This window comes from Leuciscus leuciscus, assembly GCF_965113295.1.
Source record: "Leuciscus leuciscus genome assembly, chromosome: 9".
NCBI lineage: Eukaryota > Metazoa > Chordata > Actinopteri > Cypriniformes > Leuciscidae > Leuciscus > Leuciscus leuciscus.
In genome coordinates, this window is record NC_138733.1 from 16,275,536 (window position 1) to 16,292,684 (window position 17,149).

The window sequence follows — 17,149 nt, forward strand, 5'->3', positions numbered from 1 at the left end:
TTTACCTAGCTAAATTCCTTGTTTTTAAACAATAAATAAAGGGCATAATGTTCAAGTATGATTATACTGAATAAAATGTGATAGACCTACATTAAAAAGGCAAATTCAACACTGACTTTGACTTATATTCTATTCTGTTACTGAATTTGAAATCAGTTCTAATGATAAGAAGGTGCTGTTAAGCAAGCCCGCTGTGTAGTTTTTATAGCCAGAGGCCATGTGAAACAGGATACTCACAACGGGAAGCTTTTTTTTCATGACTGGGAGAGTCAATGTTACCTTTAAGTTTCCTCTTGAGTCCTTAGTTGACTTTCTGGCCTTTTCCCCTGTAAATCACCTTTACTCTCGACTCAAGACAGAATAGTTCAGTAGAGAAGCGGTGCTTGATGGAGTTGTGTTTGTCTGTTATACAGTGCTCCATATATCTGGATAGTTAACATAACCTCTGCCTGCTAGTTGTCAAATGGCCAAACATGCAGAAATTGTTTATAATAAAATGGAAAACATTATGCATTATTTATGTTCACTATGTTATTAGGTACAATTTATTCCACTTAGCTAATGATAATAAATAAATAAATAGAACAAACAATAGAACATTATGACTAGTGCGCATTATAAGAGTAATAGTTATATAACGACTGCTCGTGACCTGGATATGTAGATTTGTAATCGAGGAAATTCACATGGAGCAAAAGGCTGTGTGAAGTCAACCGCTGACCTAGTGACCCGACAAAGTAAAGGGAATTATGAGAAGAATGAACCGCGCAGTGTGGTTAAGCGAGAGAGGTCAGCATTCGGTGTGTTTATTATCCTTCTGAAGTGGATTGGAGGTAGTTTCCTTAAAGTAGTGTGGCCGAGTACCGGTCCCTTTAATGTGATCAAATAGGCACAGATAAACACGCTCAATTGTTTTGCCTTCTTGTTCCTTCAGGCATTGTGTACTTGCTCTGTGAACCCTGTAGAGCGGTACACTATTAAGACAGGAAGGAAGGGGAGCGCCGCTTGCTGCGGTCCAAACTTAGTCCAGAATTCCTTCCATAAGAGCTGAAACTGAAAACTACATGCCAGCTATTACCTGAATGCACTAACATGACCCTTTTACAATGCTTTTCCTTTTCTGAAACGTTAATACAGTGTTTATGATGTCTTATGCACTGTGTAAAGAGTCATTAAACCATAAACTGTGATCTCAACCGCCAATTGTTTACATAAGGTTCTTTTTTCCTGTGCATAATCTGCATAGCTGGAAGATGTGTGTATAGTAGTTAAGCAGCGCAGAGTACGACATCGGGCCCAAACCCTCATCAGAACGGTGTGATTAATGTTTTCCACTGATGCATATAAAAGTACTCCCTGGAGAGAGAGAAATGGAAAGGAAAAGCAAAAGCAGAAATGTAAAAAAAAAAGAGAGAGAGAGGGATATTGTGGCTTTTAGCCCACAAAATTTGTGTTAGACATAAAAGTATATCTGAAATTCTGGCCAAAACCTCTGCTGTTGACATGAAGGTCACAATTCAAGATGACCACAAGTGGTAGTTGTAACACTGCAATAAGACATAAACATTTCAGGAAGACTTCTATTATGAACACCAGTGGCTTGTTTCTTTTAAATTTAATGTTCAGTATGGATTCTTTCAAGGGTGGTTATGAAGCATTCCCTGACTTATATATATATATATCTTTTTTTTTTATTAATACAATTATATATAGTGATGGATTTTTTAATTAATCAACTAACATTTGTTTTTCTTGCAGGAACGACATATGCTTTTAAATGTTTCCAAACTCTTTGGGGAAAACTTGTGACTTTGAGTGTGTGTGTGTGTGTGTGTGTGTGTGTGTGTGTGTGTGTGTGTGTGTGTGTGTGTGTGTGTGTGTATAAATAACAATTAGGGGAAGTGAAACTAGACAGATGACTAGTGCTCAAACCTTGTGATAAGTAATCACAAAAACAGAGTTTTCTTGTGCCAGTGACAGAGGGAAAAGGTTGGGGCTTTTGAACCAATTGAACCAATCATATTGAAGGTGACATGTTAGTCACTATAATCTTATTTGTTGTCTCGATTCTATAAAAACTGTTGTATCCGTTTTTCTGGTGGGATTCTCAATGGAATTTGTCTGAGATCCTCCGGCCTTGCTTCTTGGGAGAGATTCCCTGAGAACTGCTCGGGAAGATCTCCTGGCCGTGATTAAAGGATTTAAAGAACATTTGCAGAAGTCTGTTTGTCGATTATTTCTGCGCAGGAAGGAAGCTAGTTTAGGGAAACAAAGTTAATTAGAGTGAAAAACTCAGCCAGTTGTCGACTGAAGACGCAAGAGCTAGAGTATAAAGGTATTGGGTGTCGATTTGGAGACGCCCCCAGTTAATAAGATCAATTGGGTGTCGATTGGAGACGCACCAGATAGTTAGGTTTAGGGAAAAATCTACCACAATATGTATATGTATATGTATATATATATATAATTATTATATAAATAAAATATGTCTATAAATTACATTTTATAATTTAAATTTTAAAAAGTATATGTAATACTTAATACCCAACACCAGATGTGAAAATATGTATAAAGAAAAGATAACCAAATTATCATATTCCTTTTGGTTTCACTTTATTTTGATGGTCCCGTTGGCGTTAACCAATTCTGTTGACTATAAGTAATGTAGCACCCAAAGAATGATCAAAAGGGACCATCAAAATAAAGTTAACTCACTTTTTTTATTTTGAATCAACAATAAAACAGCATGAATTTTATTGGCCACTGAATCGCCTCTCATTGTTTTTTCAGCATCTCATGCCTTGATTAAAATTGTAAGACAGCATGTCAAAATTAAAAATATCTAAAAAATGTCTCAAGAGTCAAGACTCTAGCTGTTTCTGAAAGGAACAACATGATCTGTATTATATCTGTTTGTATTGTAGGTCCCACATCTAATTTGTTTGATAGTCAATCATATCTTTGAATTTTGGGGTGGCCAATCAAATTTTAGTCGACCGATCTGGACACGCCCATGATAAACACTCCAGCAACATCCCACACTTCACTCCAGATAAGTCATTCGTTCCCCAAGAAAACAATAATTACAAACAAGCAATGGATGTGTGGTGTAATCGAACAACAGTTAAACTATGTGCTACTGTGACAGACCCTTAATAATCCACTTTCAGGAATAAAAATGTGTTTCACAGCTAGAGTCCCCAGAGGAACCATGTCAGGCACAAAAGCAGCTCACATCATTGCGGCAAAGCTCTGTTTGAGGAGGCCTGGAATGCACTGCAGGTTGACACAATTTATAAATAACCAGCAGAAAGAGTCAGACACAAAAGCCAGTGCTGTTCAGCCCCTCCACCGAGCAAAGCTGTGTCGCTCTTGCCATACAGCCTTTAACTTGGCTAATGCCAGCAGCTGGCGTTGCCAACAAATCAGAGAATGTCAAGGCAGCCAGGCTGCCAACAAAAGGCTGTGTGTGTGTGTGTGTGTGTGTGTGTTGAGAAGAGCAACAGAGAGGCAGAGCTAGTGAGAGCGGCACAGGGCATTGCCTGCAGCAATAGAAAACGATTTATGAAATAAAGCATAAAATAAAACGTATATCCATGAAATCGCCAGCTTCAAATGATACAGTTATCCCTCACTGTGATTCAACACCATCATAGTGGGGGGTAAAAGGAAGACTGAGTGTGTGTGTGTGTGTATACTGTTATAAGGTATATGTATAATATATCGTTTTAGTTTAGTAAAGTAAATGCTTAAAAATTCAAAAAAAGTACATAAATCTTTATACAATGTGTACTTTTTATATATTTATGTAATTGTTAAATACTTAATTTACAATTACCATTATTAAGTATTATACCTAATACTTAATTAATAAATACTATATATCCAGTATAACATAAATGATTCAATACACTAGCCCCTCCATAACAGCGTGTCTAATAATGTGGTTGTTTTGCTAAAATCAAATCTCTGGACATTAAATTTCTCTTTTTCCTATAAGCCTCAGGTCACCTCAGACACAAATCGCTGCTTCCTGCCTAACACCACACACACACACACTTTAATCTGCTAGACCACAGTGTGACCAGACAATGAAACTATTGGATTGGGGGAATGATAGTAGTGTATAGGTAGTTACGCTTCATTTGTTACAGTGCAGAAAAACAGATTGCGCCGTTGGATCAGCAAGAAACATGATACAGTTTGTCAGAATCGCTGCCTTCATAAACCAGCCAGAGATGAAAGAAGAATCAGTGACTAATGGTGTGTTCACACTTGTAGTTCGCTTCCCTTGGTTCCTTTGGCCCCGACCAAAAATGAAAAATTATACATTTAGTCCTGGTTCGCTAGGCGTTCACACTTTCATTTTAAGACCGAAACTAAAGACACACACACACAGCTTTTATGATAACACAAACGAAGATCTGCTGCAATGAACTGTGATAAGCAATGCAGCTCATATGATGAGAAAAATCAGGTACGGTTGAGCACTCTGTCCTTTTTAGGGTCGCATCTTGTGACATCACATCCTGTTTTTGTCTCATTTACATCTTTGGTCCGTCTTGTGTTCATATTTCATTCGAACCGTGCCGCAGTTCGTTTGGTGCGCACCAGGGTTCGGATTTGAGCAATCGCACCAAAGTTCGTTTTAAGTGTAGGTATAGTCTAATTCGCAAACAAATTAATTCTTTGTAATGAATCAGTTACAAATAGTTCAGTTAAAAACTGCATAAGGCAGAATCTTTTTCTTTCTTTTTTTTGTGAGTGAATAGGACAATTTTTTTCTTTCTGTTAATGTAATTAAGGCATTTGATTCATTAGATTTCCTCCACATTCTGCTAAATGCAACTGTATTATTCGTTCAACATCATTTTCAATTATTTAAATCTTTCATTAAAGGTACAATATGCAACATTTTCTGCCGCTACATTCCAAACAACAACAACGGCGTAGCTTGATGACGATGTAAAGGAGCGTAGAATGATGGGAACTGTTGTTTTCAACTCCACCGTGGATGTAAATCAGTCAGACGGGAATCGAAAAATCATGTTCATGGATGTTCTATTTTTATAAATGTTGCGTTTAATGACATGCTTTTTGTGGCGAGGGGGGGGCGTGGTTCAGCGCGGTCTGTAACGGGAGAGATAGAAACAAGACGAGCCGTACCGTAAGAAGGTCAAGTGCAAATGACGAACACCTGTGTCTTTTTGCAGTATTATTGTCGTGGAGAGACCGTGCTGGAATCAGAGACTGGAGAGAAAATTGGACGCAGAGAAAGAAAACCGGTGGATCCGAGCTCTCATTTTTGAACTGTTTTGTGCCGTTGCCACGGTGAATGCGCGTTGTGCGCGACTTTTGTTTGTTTTGTTTTATTTGAATAAAGTACGAGTCCCAGTCACGCCGACCCGTCTTCTTCCTGACTCTTGAACCTCATCACACTTTTATTTCATTCAAATGAATTAACAGCAAGAAAAGTAAGGTTTAATACTAAATTGGTTATCATAGATGTTACTGTATGTCGAATTCATTGTTGTGATAACGCTGCGCAGTTTTACGTGTTCTAAACAATTGTTGTAAAAGTACATTCGAACATGCCCACATCATTTGCCAAAATACTGATTAATCTTTATGTATAACACATGCTATATTTATTTACATGGCCATAAACACCAGACGTGATAAACAATGTCAATAAACTAAACACAAACCTAAAGCAATAGTACTTTCCTTGCATAAACATAACTATTACCGAATGCTACATTTGGAAAATATAAAATTAAGCATGCTTTGTCGACAGAACCAGCTGCAATCAGTAAATAATAATTGTGTTCCATAACGACTGCAAGAAACAAGCTAACGTTTGTAGCTTGATAGACGCTACAACTAGGCCTACAACTTCCACATTTGTCCAGGACTCCACGCAGTACGAGCGGAATCCGAGGGTAACGCGGATATGACGCAATTGACTGGGGACTCCCAGCTCCCCCCTGCTCTAACGCCCCGTTTCCTTGGTTAAAATCGCAATTTTCTCATTATTTAAAAATAGTTGGAAACATTTGGGATATTGTAAGTAATCAACTTAACAAAATATATAACACTGGCCTTGAGATTTTGGGATATTTTAATGCAAAATTCTTACATATTGTACCTTTAACTGTAAGCTTTTACAAACAGCCAATCAGGACAGTCATGAGTGTAGAATCAGTTTCCAGTTTGGTATTAATTATTATAAAACTATCAAATCTGTCCAAAGGCACGTCTTGTTTCTTGTACATCACATCCAGGTCTTATTTGTGTCAGCCTCATCTGCTTCAAGCGGCTCTAATTAAATGCTATTCCACATTAACAGGATTGAGTGAACTTGCCATTTCCTGTCCTCTGCCCCAACAAGCTTTTGAATGGCGTTTACTGTAATGCACACAAGCAGCCGCAAGATGAAATGTTTCCTTCAATACATATGTGCCGCCAGACAGAAGTGAATCTGACATTTGTATGTACACGGAGGCTGGCTTTACATTGTTCCCAGGGATTTGTGGGACACGCTGGGGCAAGAGGGGGAAGGGGCTGGTTTTACACTAACACAAAAGCAGGAACGATTACGTTTCAAGTAGTCTTGAGCCTTGAGGTGAGTGTGAACCTATGGACGCTTTTATTTGTTCAGTTTAAGGAACATTCTGTTCAAACCTTCCAACGCGAAGACTATAACAATTACCTCACAGCTCACTTGTGTTTATGCTACAGTTCAACTAACCAAGACTTCCATAAGAAATTTGGCCTGAGATTCAAAGGGTGAGCAAGAATATCCCAGTTAGAACATTAGTATTGTGTTTTTGTTTTATTTTGTTCATCAAGTCATCCAGCCCAGCAAACGCAGCCATTAGGCATCCAATTGTCATCCTCTGCTCTCTTGTTTATATGTCGTTTATCTCAGCCAACAAGACAGCTGAAAAGCATGTGGCTTTTTTTTTTTACTTCCAATCAGTACAATGTTCACTTGTGTTACATTGTTCTCTCGAATGAATCTGGGTGGTCTTGTTCATTCTATGCAGGGGCAGCAGCTAATGGGTCGATCTGGACTGGTTCAGCTCAAACCGGACTTCACAAGAGACTCTTTAGGGGTTTTGCTTCCATCTGCCAAGTTTCCTTGAAAATAGAAAGCCCTCACTGCAAAACAAAACACTCAATGTCACCATTATCTCTGTAATGAGCTCACAGACAATGCAAATGGCCTGGCAGTTTAATTGAGAAAGTCAGCCGATTGCACATGCCCAACAACAAAGGCAAAACTCGCAAAAGGACCATTGCAGGCATGTACAGAATACATGCTGGCTCTATCGTCATGATCTCTGACTGAGCTTTCCCACACATGAACGGCTCACTGGCTCGGGTCCATCAATCCTCATTTGTGTTGTTCTTTGTTTGCATGTAGGTCAACAGTTCTTCCACAATGTTCTTCTTCACCTGAGCACCAATCTTTCATCATAAATCACTCCTTATGGTTCCTATCAAACATCTCGCCCCATTGTTGAATCCAACCCATCCAATAAACCACTGATTTCCTCAGAGACTGCATCCTCTATATATCAAGCATTAGAGAACAGCTGAGCCACCCAACACAACTCGTTTTGTATCTATCATTAAAAATTAAACCTTCAAAAGCAAGCCTTCTATGTCTGCCTAATGATTCCTAACAAAGAAAATGGGGCAGACCGACCTCGAACTGATGGAGGTAATTTTTTTGGTCTCTAGGGATCGACAGGATGTTTGCAAACTGTCGTCATCTTCTGTAAAATCCTTTGTGCTATCATGAACAGAGAAACCAGGAGGCATTGGTCAGCCCATAAAACATGTAGTTTAACACACTACAAAAAGTTCGGATGAGCCATTCTGATTCATTTAAACAGACATTTTATGCAGCTAAGCTATGCTAAGTTAACTAACAGTATAATGATACACAAAATAAAGGCAGGCATTCAGAGTTTTCCCCCTCCACTAATGTTTCACTAGCAAATGTGCAGCACAATAAATTCATTTTCTGTCTGTCTAAATTACAACCATATGAGATCCAATTCTTATTTTCAGGGAGTTTGTGATTATCATAAGGGATATTACCTCTGTACTCAGATAACCCAAGACTTCTTTCCCCCACCCTACACAAACAGACACCAAGCCAAAACACAATCTTCTCCAAATTAAAACCGTAGCTCGCTTGGAGCTTTTGCTTACCATAGATCTGCTCCTTTCCTGGGCCTTTTAGTATCCCTGTGGCTTTATATCGGAGAGATGAGCCAAAGAGAAAGACATAGGAGTTGTAATGCAATTATTTTGGTCTTTAATAACCAGCATTCCTGCACTGAAGTCTGAGGGATTGTGGTTTCTGTTAGAATGACGCTGTGGGCTATTTTACGTCATGACAGCAGAAGGACAAGAAACAATACACTGATGGTTAGGCTAGGGAAACCTTATAAAATGGTAGTACTTTGTCTCAAATTCAACATCTCAAATAACCTGAATCATCCTGCCAGGTCAAAATTTCAACACATACCCACAGGCTAACATCACATCCTTTCCCAGCCAGAAGAAAATCTACACCGCGAGCAGTCGAGCACCAAGTACTTTCTTCTTCAGGCTCGATGGCCACATTCCTTGCAGCTCTCCAACATCAGCTCAGCAAGCAATCAATAGCATGTAATTATGATAACAGGCTCTCACTCTCCTATGATGTTAACAAATCAGCCTGTTGTAAAAAACTGTGTTAGATGCAGATTAATTCAGAAACACCAAACAACTAGAGTTCTCAACGGGTCGGGTCGGCCCGACAAACCCGACGGGACCCGCGGGTTCGGGCCGGGTTCGGGTCGAAAATATAAGCAAATGACTCGGGTCGGGTCGGACATTGGGCTTAATCTTTTCTGCTCAGTAAAAAAACTAAACATTTATTAATCATCGTTGCTGTCCACCATAAAGAAAGTCTGGCTGCTGCGTGCAACATCATGAAGAGGGGCGGGGGCAGACCTGATGCCGCTGCGTGCACGCCTTTAGCCTGGAGAAGAAGATGGAGTTGGTGAAAAGTAAACTTGCCGCAGGTGAATTCACCGTCGCTACTAGCCTACAGACTATTTATATATTTAAAGTTTATTGTTTCAGTTGTTTGTATTGTTAAAAGGCGTGAACATTAAAGGTTGATTTGAATTCGCGTCTGCTGGTCATGATAATACGTGTATGAGAAAAAAAAAATCTGACGCGGCGTCGGGCCGCGGGCCGGGTTCGGGCAGATAATTCATGTTGATGTGTCGGGTTACATCGGGTCCGGGCTTTAAAAGCCACGGGCCGGGTCGGGTCGGGTTGTAATTTTCAGGCCCGTTGAGAACTCTACAAACAACCTCACCAGCATGTAAGCATACACAAACTGAAAAAAATCTGGTTTGTGCCAGAAAAATTGCCACCGGTCCTTAAAGGCTTGTTCATTTCGCCAGTCGCAATGATGCAAAATGACAATGTAAACAGCAAAGTTACTTGAGAGACACTCCACAAGATAACGACTTGTTTTTGGAGTATGTCTCTTTTGTTTTGAGAGTATTTTGTCTTAAAAAAAAAAATTCACTAAAGCTATTTCACATCTTCTGACAGAGTAGGCTACAGAATCTTCAGATCAAAAGACATGCGAAGAAGCAGAAACAAACGATAGCATATTTAAGCAGATGCATAATTATGCAAAATATCTTGATCATTAAAAACAGCATATCAATCAAAGCTGCACAATGTTACCGAATGAAATGTCGACGAGCTATAGGACTGTGCAAGCTTGATGAGCTCATTCTACTTCATCTGTGTTTCGATCGTCATTCAGAAGCCATCGGCACTGATCCTAAACAAACCCATCTGTATAGCGGCGTGATGACTCCGACCTTCAACCAGATGGAACTGGAAAAATATTCTGATCCAATCTCACTTCTGATCTGTAATGCTGCCTGAAACATAGTCATACACTGTGCGTTCGTTCGTTCGTTGGCCAGAGGAGAACTGGCCCCTGACTGAGCCTGGTATCTCCCAAGGTTTTTTTTCCTCATTCTGTCACTAGCCGCATTTCCACTGTCGGACCACTTAACTCGCGTTCATGTTTGAATGCCTTGTGTTTGTGATGCAAAAGACTATGCGCGCTAACCATTACCATAGTAAACGCTTGAAGATACGCATAGTAAAAAAACAGTGAACGCTTGAAGAAATCAGACCAATCATAAAGGCTATCACAATCATGTTTTTATTTGATCTGTCAGTAGCCTACGTCTCGTCTCTTTATACCGGACTATCATAAAATAAAGCAACTTTTTTTTCGGGAGCTTCCTCTGTTTCTCTGACTGAAAATATCTGTATGGGAGTCGAGAGAGTGCTAAAGTTCCTCAGGTCATATTTTTGGTGGCATATATTTGTAGAAATTATCATTCTTTCTAAATGTGATGTAAATATGTCCTGTAACGTTACCAGATAAACAGAAACAAACGCGACTGAAGAAGTAAGTGTGTCCTCTTTCTTTTGTGAAATAGACCTAACGGTAATTTATTTCTGAGTGACTAATGTGCAATTTTGACATAAATTAATTCATTATGATCAATGTATCACTTTTTATTGTAAACCTGTGGTAAAACATCGATGCTTGGGTTTTAAATATTCAAGTAAACAAAAACAACAAAAATGCCAGCAAACGGCCGCTTTTATCATGTTTGTTTTCAACGCTGTTTCCAGTGATTTCTGATGAGTTTTCTGATAAAACTTCCATTTGTTGGTGAATGGGTTAGAGTGACGTTGTTCCAGAGAGGCGTGTTACGGGCGTGTTTTAGTGAAGCGCTGTGGAGCTTCTGGCCCGACAGTGGAAACACAGGCCCGGTGCTATTAGCCCGAGGCTATTAGCCCGGCACGGCCCGTTTAAAGTCCTGGCTCGCACTGGCCCGACAGTGGAAACACAGGCCCGGTGCTATTAGCCCGAGGCTATTAGCCCGGCACGGCCCGTTTAAAGCCCTGGCTCGCACTGGCCCGACAGTGGAAACGCGGCTATTGATGGAGTTTTGGTTCCTTGCCACTGTCACCTTTGGCTTGCTTAGTTGGAGGACATTTAATATTCAGCAATACTATTGATCTGCCTGAACTGAACTGAGCTGGACGATGACTTCACGGTTTTCTCCAGAGCGGCTATATATATATATATATATATATATATATATATATATATATATATATATATATATATATATATATATAAAGGTAAAGGTTATTAATTAACTTAATAACCTTTTTACATAACTTGAACTTACTAACACATTTTTTTTCTAGAAACAAACTTTGTTGTATTATTTTCCTGTTATCACTGTCAAGCTGCTTATACTACAATCTGTATTGTAAAAAGCGCTATATAAATAAAGGTGACTTGACTTGAATCTGATTCACATGTAGTCTTTGACAAATGCAGTTCTCTCAGCTTTTTGCTCAATGTTGCTTTTTATGTAAGACTTACCCACATTCAAGTGTTGATAAAAAAAGAGTGCATGAAGCTATAAAACTGGGGGTTTTTTGTTTAAAAGCAGAGGGTCTGTTTTTTCTTTTGATATATTGCATGTTCAGATATTTATACAACAAAATATTCTGGGGGCCATGACATTTTTGTGAAAATTATCAAAAATGCTGGCGCTGGCTGGCAACTTTTTTCAAAAACGCTGGCGGGGAAAGAGTTAATAGTTTATATCAGGAGTGCCCAATCTTTCTGTTGGCCTAGTATTTGCAGTGTTCCACATGTCGGCTCTAGTAGATTCAGCATATTGAATTGACGTTGGGGCTGACGTTGGGGCCATCTGTGAGAAAAATCACTCTAATTGGCTGTTCAGTTTGGAAGTGATTAGCATGATTGATATTCAAAATGGTAAGCAAGCGCTCCTTTGTTTACGGTCTGCAGACCTCGTTTCAGTTTTCCTTTTTGAGTGAAGAATATAGACTATTGATATCTGCTGATTAGGGGTGTAATAATACATCGATATGAATTGATGCATCAATCAAACGTCGAACGATACGATGCATATACAGTACCTTTATTTTGACACTCTCCACATCCTCACGTAACTTTTCTCAGCTGAAATAGACGCCTGACAAGATTGACTGAACCCTAAACATGTTTTGTCACGAAAGCCGGTATTGTCCACTGTCAAGGCATTGCGAGATCATGTTTTACAGCAGAAACCAACAAGCACCCTTGTTGTTTGTGAACACAACCCAAAAAGTCAGTTTTAGCGAATCAGCGCGCAGTATTCAGGTCAGGTGACAAGGCTGTTAGTCAGTCACTTCGAAAAGACACGCTAGCTTACAGGAGTTTCGTCAAAGCTGACTAAAAATGATCGAGGATGGATAATTTCAACGAATTGATGAACCAGTGATATCTTCTTCGGGGCGTAAAAGGAAAATAAAAGCAGAAACTTTTTCACGTAACCTTGCTAAAGCAGCGCGTTAGTGGTGAGGGAAAAGCTCCCTGTATTGCATCTAAATCACAACAACAAACTTTGTCAGGTGTCTATGTCAGCTGAGGAGATTAACATTACAAAAATGAACAGAGTGTTTTATTATAGCAATTACTTGGCTTTGATTAACTCTGAAACATGAAATGTGGATTTATCTGCTTTTGCTAAAAACATTTATACTTTCAATTAACTTTAATTTAGTAAGCTACCTATATTTTTTAAAAGTTATTACTACTTAATCAAAACAACCCAGCTGCAGTTTGATTGATTTTACTTCAAATGCAAATTAACTCTTCTGTTGTAAATGTCCCAATTGGGAGAGGGTCTGCAATTTTCAAAGAGTTTAATTAAACGTTCATGTTATATATTTTGGATGCATTTGTGAGTTAATAAAAACGTAACTGGTTGTGTAAACTTGGCACATAATATCTAAATATCGCTAAATCAAACGATATAGCCCTGAATCGAATTGTAATCATAATCGTAATCATAATCGTAATCATATCGCAGAATTTTTTGAGGTATCTGCAAATATCGTATCGCTGGCTGGGAGAATCGATATCATATCATATCGTGATGAACTGTCCGATTTACACCACTGCTGATATAGGCAGTTATTTCCTTACACGCAGGTGCAGAACGCACATGCTAGTTAAAAAAAGTTAGCTGTAGTCTTTGCAGTGTGTTCAATCGCAGCTTTTTGGCCCAGACGCAGCTAACACGGGGGCGACAACACAATCGGCTTTCGTTGCTGCTAGTTCTTTGACGTCGGCTTGGTGTGTCATGGCCTATACACGTAAAGGTTCAAATTTGTATCTTATTTACCTGTAAAAGGTGCATATTAGCATAGACATGTATAGAAAGGCTAGATAGCTTACCGGCGCTGAGAGCCAATGGGACCCGACGACGTCACACGGCGGCCATCTTAGGACAGGACCGCTCGTCCAGTTATAACATTAAAGTCTATTGTGCATGTAGTGCTGAAATAACTATATTTTGCTCAATTTTCAACCGATTTTCAAACGGCTTGGTGTGTCATAAACGTCAGGGATGCGGCTATTTAACTGCATACTTGTGAAAAATTATACACAAACGGCATCAGCACAAATCATAGCCACGTTAATAAGGTTTGTAATAAACCAAACCGTTTGTAAATCCGTCAAGAATTCAGCAAGTTACGAGCATTTTAGTTGGCGTATGTCACTCACCTTCCGTCCACAGCAGCAGGGAGCAGCAGCGCAGTCTCCTGACCTAAGATGGCTGCCAAGTGACGACACAGCTGACTCCGCCTTGAGCCATCTAGCCTTTCTATACATGTCTATGCATATTAGTACCTAAGGTTTCTATTACCTTTTAGTACTAGGAACCCTTTAGGGGTAGATAAGGTACAGATGTGACCCTTTAAGGGTACTGCCCCAGTGCCAAGCTGTTGTACCCCAAAAAAGGAACAATTTTGGCACATTTTCTTCTGAGAGTGTAACTATATGACAAGTCACGCAGTTAAAAACTCATTAAGAAGCCATTTTTTGCAGTGTGAACAAACTTTTATCCCTCTAGAATGTTCCATTTTTGCAGGATAAAAATGTATTTAGTGTCAATATGGAACAATATCCTAGTGGAAGTGACATATCTAACCAGAACTAGAAACGTCTATTAGCGACCTCTCAGCTCAGCAACAGGCAATGTGCAGTGCAATATTTCCCTGGCAGTGAGATCAGTGCTTCAAACCTGCTGGTCTTGAAGCAGGAACCAGTAAAGCCAAGCCAACAATACCCTCACCACAACATTTTTAAAACGGTGATGCAATTTGGCTAGACTGCCACAAAAAACAAAACTAGATGGCAAAAAGCTAGATCGCTTCCAAATCAAGTAAACCACAGCTAGCCGTGACGGGCATTCGGTTGACGGACAGCCCGTTCCTAGCTACAGAAAAAAAGGGCATAACATTCTACTACTGAGCAGACTGATCTCATGAAATGGCGTATGTATGACACGCCAATTCGTATTTCCATTTTTGGCGTGCTATCAACACGCATAATCGCTTTTCAGCGTGTTTATCAACGCCGTTGACTTAACGTTACATTACTCTCTATATAAATATATATGACTTACTCCAACCCCGTCCCTAAACCTACCCGTCACTGGGGTTAATACCATTTATGAGTCTTCCCCTACCATCCTAGTAAAAAAATATCGCTCCCCAGATGTAGATATACATTTTGCTTCGTTTCGCTCGGAGATTTAACGGCGTAGACATACACGCGGAATCACTCGGACATTTAACAGCGTAGACATACACGCGGAAGATGACGGCGTGGACATACACGCGGATAGCTCAAAATGCGTATAGATAACACGCCACTTGACTTGAAAGTGGCGTGTATGTTTACGCAAAGTCATGATGTCATGTTGTACTGAGTTATGCCAGCTTTACCACGGTCCAGCACGCAATGTTTTACCATGCTATCATGACATTGGCACTTCCACTGCAGTCTGACTGCAGTCTACCTTCATCTTCAAAACCAACTATTCCAGCAGCCAATCAGGATAGGCATCCCACTTTTAACCCTCCAATTCCCATAACCCCCTGCCCCTGGCCTTGATCTACAATTATCAGCACCAACTCTCCATTTTCACAAAAAAAAGGCAATTTAACGCTTAGAAAGGTTAATGAGTGAATAATTACATTTTTAATGAAGTCTGAAAACAGCCTGACTAAGAGGAAAATGCAGAGAGAATGGAAAAAGTGAGAGAGCAATCTGCCCGTGTCCAGAAGGCGAGATTAATCCTTGACACCTGTCAAAGTGCTCAGACAGCGCGGACTCCCATGGTTCATTAAAGGCTGCAGTTGCACAGAAAGGCTTAACCCAAGAGCCTCTGCATTGAGACGGACCTCTCAGCCCAGGGGGAGGTAATCCATGCACAACTGAAGATACACTCTTTACGTTCAATAACACATCTGTCTGAGCTGCACGCAGATCAAACCTCACACTTACCGCTCTCTTTAGCTAACTCTGCGGAGTGCTCAGTCAAAGAGTAACCAGGAGGTTAAGCAAAGCATTTTAATGCAGGACACGCAAGCTGTACCGAAGCATTTGAGAATTATATTTAGAGTTAATTTATGCACAATAGAGGGTGAATTCTGCATTGGGGGAAAAAGGAAGGTGTTAAGAACAGAAGGTAAAAGAGAAGTTAATGCACATAAAAGCACAAGTATGCCAGCAGGTTGCATCGAATCTTGCTCAGAGATGCCATGGTCCCCCACCGAGAGTTGTGGAATACATCTCAAATTCTGCCCAACATTCCTAGTGTCTTTCCCCCAAAACTGCAAAGCAACAGACCAACTGGCTTGCTGCTTGGATCAATAAACTGGCAAGGAGATTTAATTGTTTCCACACACCAGATTCCCACTTCCAGTCAATCGTGCACCTCCCCCCGGCTTTGAACTTGACTTGCAGCCAAATGCACAGAATGAAGCAGCCAAAATGTGAAATCAAGGTCACTTTGGCTGGTCACAAACACAGGTATCCATTGGGGTTGACAGGACTGCAGGGGGCCTGGACTTTAGAAGGGATTTAGTGGTAGATGAATGAGACAGAAGAAGAGGGGATTATGGGGGCCGGTCGTGAAGGACTATTGTTCGAGCCTGAGAAAGTGTGTAATGGTTGCATGGTTGCATTCAGAGCAAAAGGGAGCAGCGACTCCTCAAAGCGATGAAGAACCTTCTAGCAATGAAGAGTGGGTTAGTGGAGTCTTGCTGAGCTCTCTCAACAGTCTATTAAAAGTCCAGGACACTTCCCTTTCACGAGAATTAGACCATTGTGGTGAAAATGACTTTGTTGGAAACGTTGGATTCAGATTTTGGTTTCTGGTTACTAGTCTGAGTCCTAAAAGGCAAACTTGATGTATATTGTTTCACAGACTTGCGTTGGCAACTTCAAAGACCACAGCATGTCCCGTGTGTCATTTATGATTCTGAAGGGTGCTCAAGGTGCAGCCAACTATAGCCCTTTTGCCTAAATTGATGCAGACTTCCACCAGACGGTCTATACGGCATTACATCACCAAAGTGCGGAGGACCGCAAGGTCTTAGGGCAACATTCGGGACAGGGCTGTGGACCAGAGAACAGCAATGGTAAACTACTTCTCACAGGGGAAACTGCTGCAAGGAGCTACTAAGAAGCAAATCCTTCCAGCCTGTGAATGCAATTATCTCACAGGCCTTGAGCTCATTCCACCAACAGCAAATATATGTTGTCATCATAATCATACCAGTATTTTTACAAGGAAACACAGCTAATCCATCTTGTCATTCTGGAATGTGTCTGGACCAGCAAGAAGGTGGGAACTAGACTGGTAATCAAATTCATTGTTAACTATTTTCAGTAAAATAGTTGCATCCCTAATGTAAAAAAAGAAAAAGAAAAAAGAAATGCAAAATGAGAAAAATAGCAACAAGAAAAGGAAACAATTAGAGAATGAAGAAAGCAACAAAAAAAAAGTAATGGGAAAGAGAGGCCACCATCAAATCTTTTGTTTCCATGCTAAATGAGACACTCTTTTAAGGCTGAACAGTGGGCAAGGGAGGAGACAAAAAGCAGGTCTCCCCCTTTGGCCTTTTCACCTCACTCTCGCATAGTACATTTTTA

The 17,149-nt window shown here is 40.1% G+C and overlaps 1 protein-coding gene across 2 annotated transcripts in view; it reads right to left on the bottom strand.

Moving 5' to 3' along the window:
* Positions 1–17,149, bottom strand: part of nxn (nucleoredoxin) — a 74,350-nt gene that overhangs the window by 34,074 nt on the left and 23,127 nt on the right. The window lies entirely within an intron of this gene.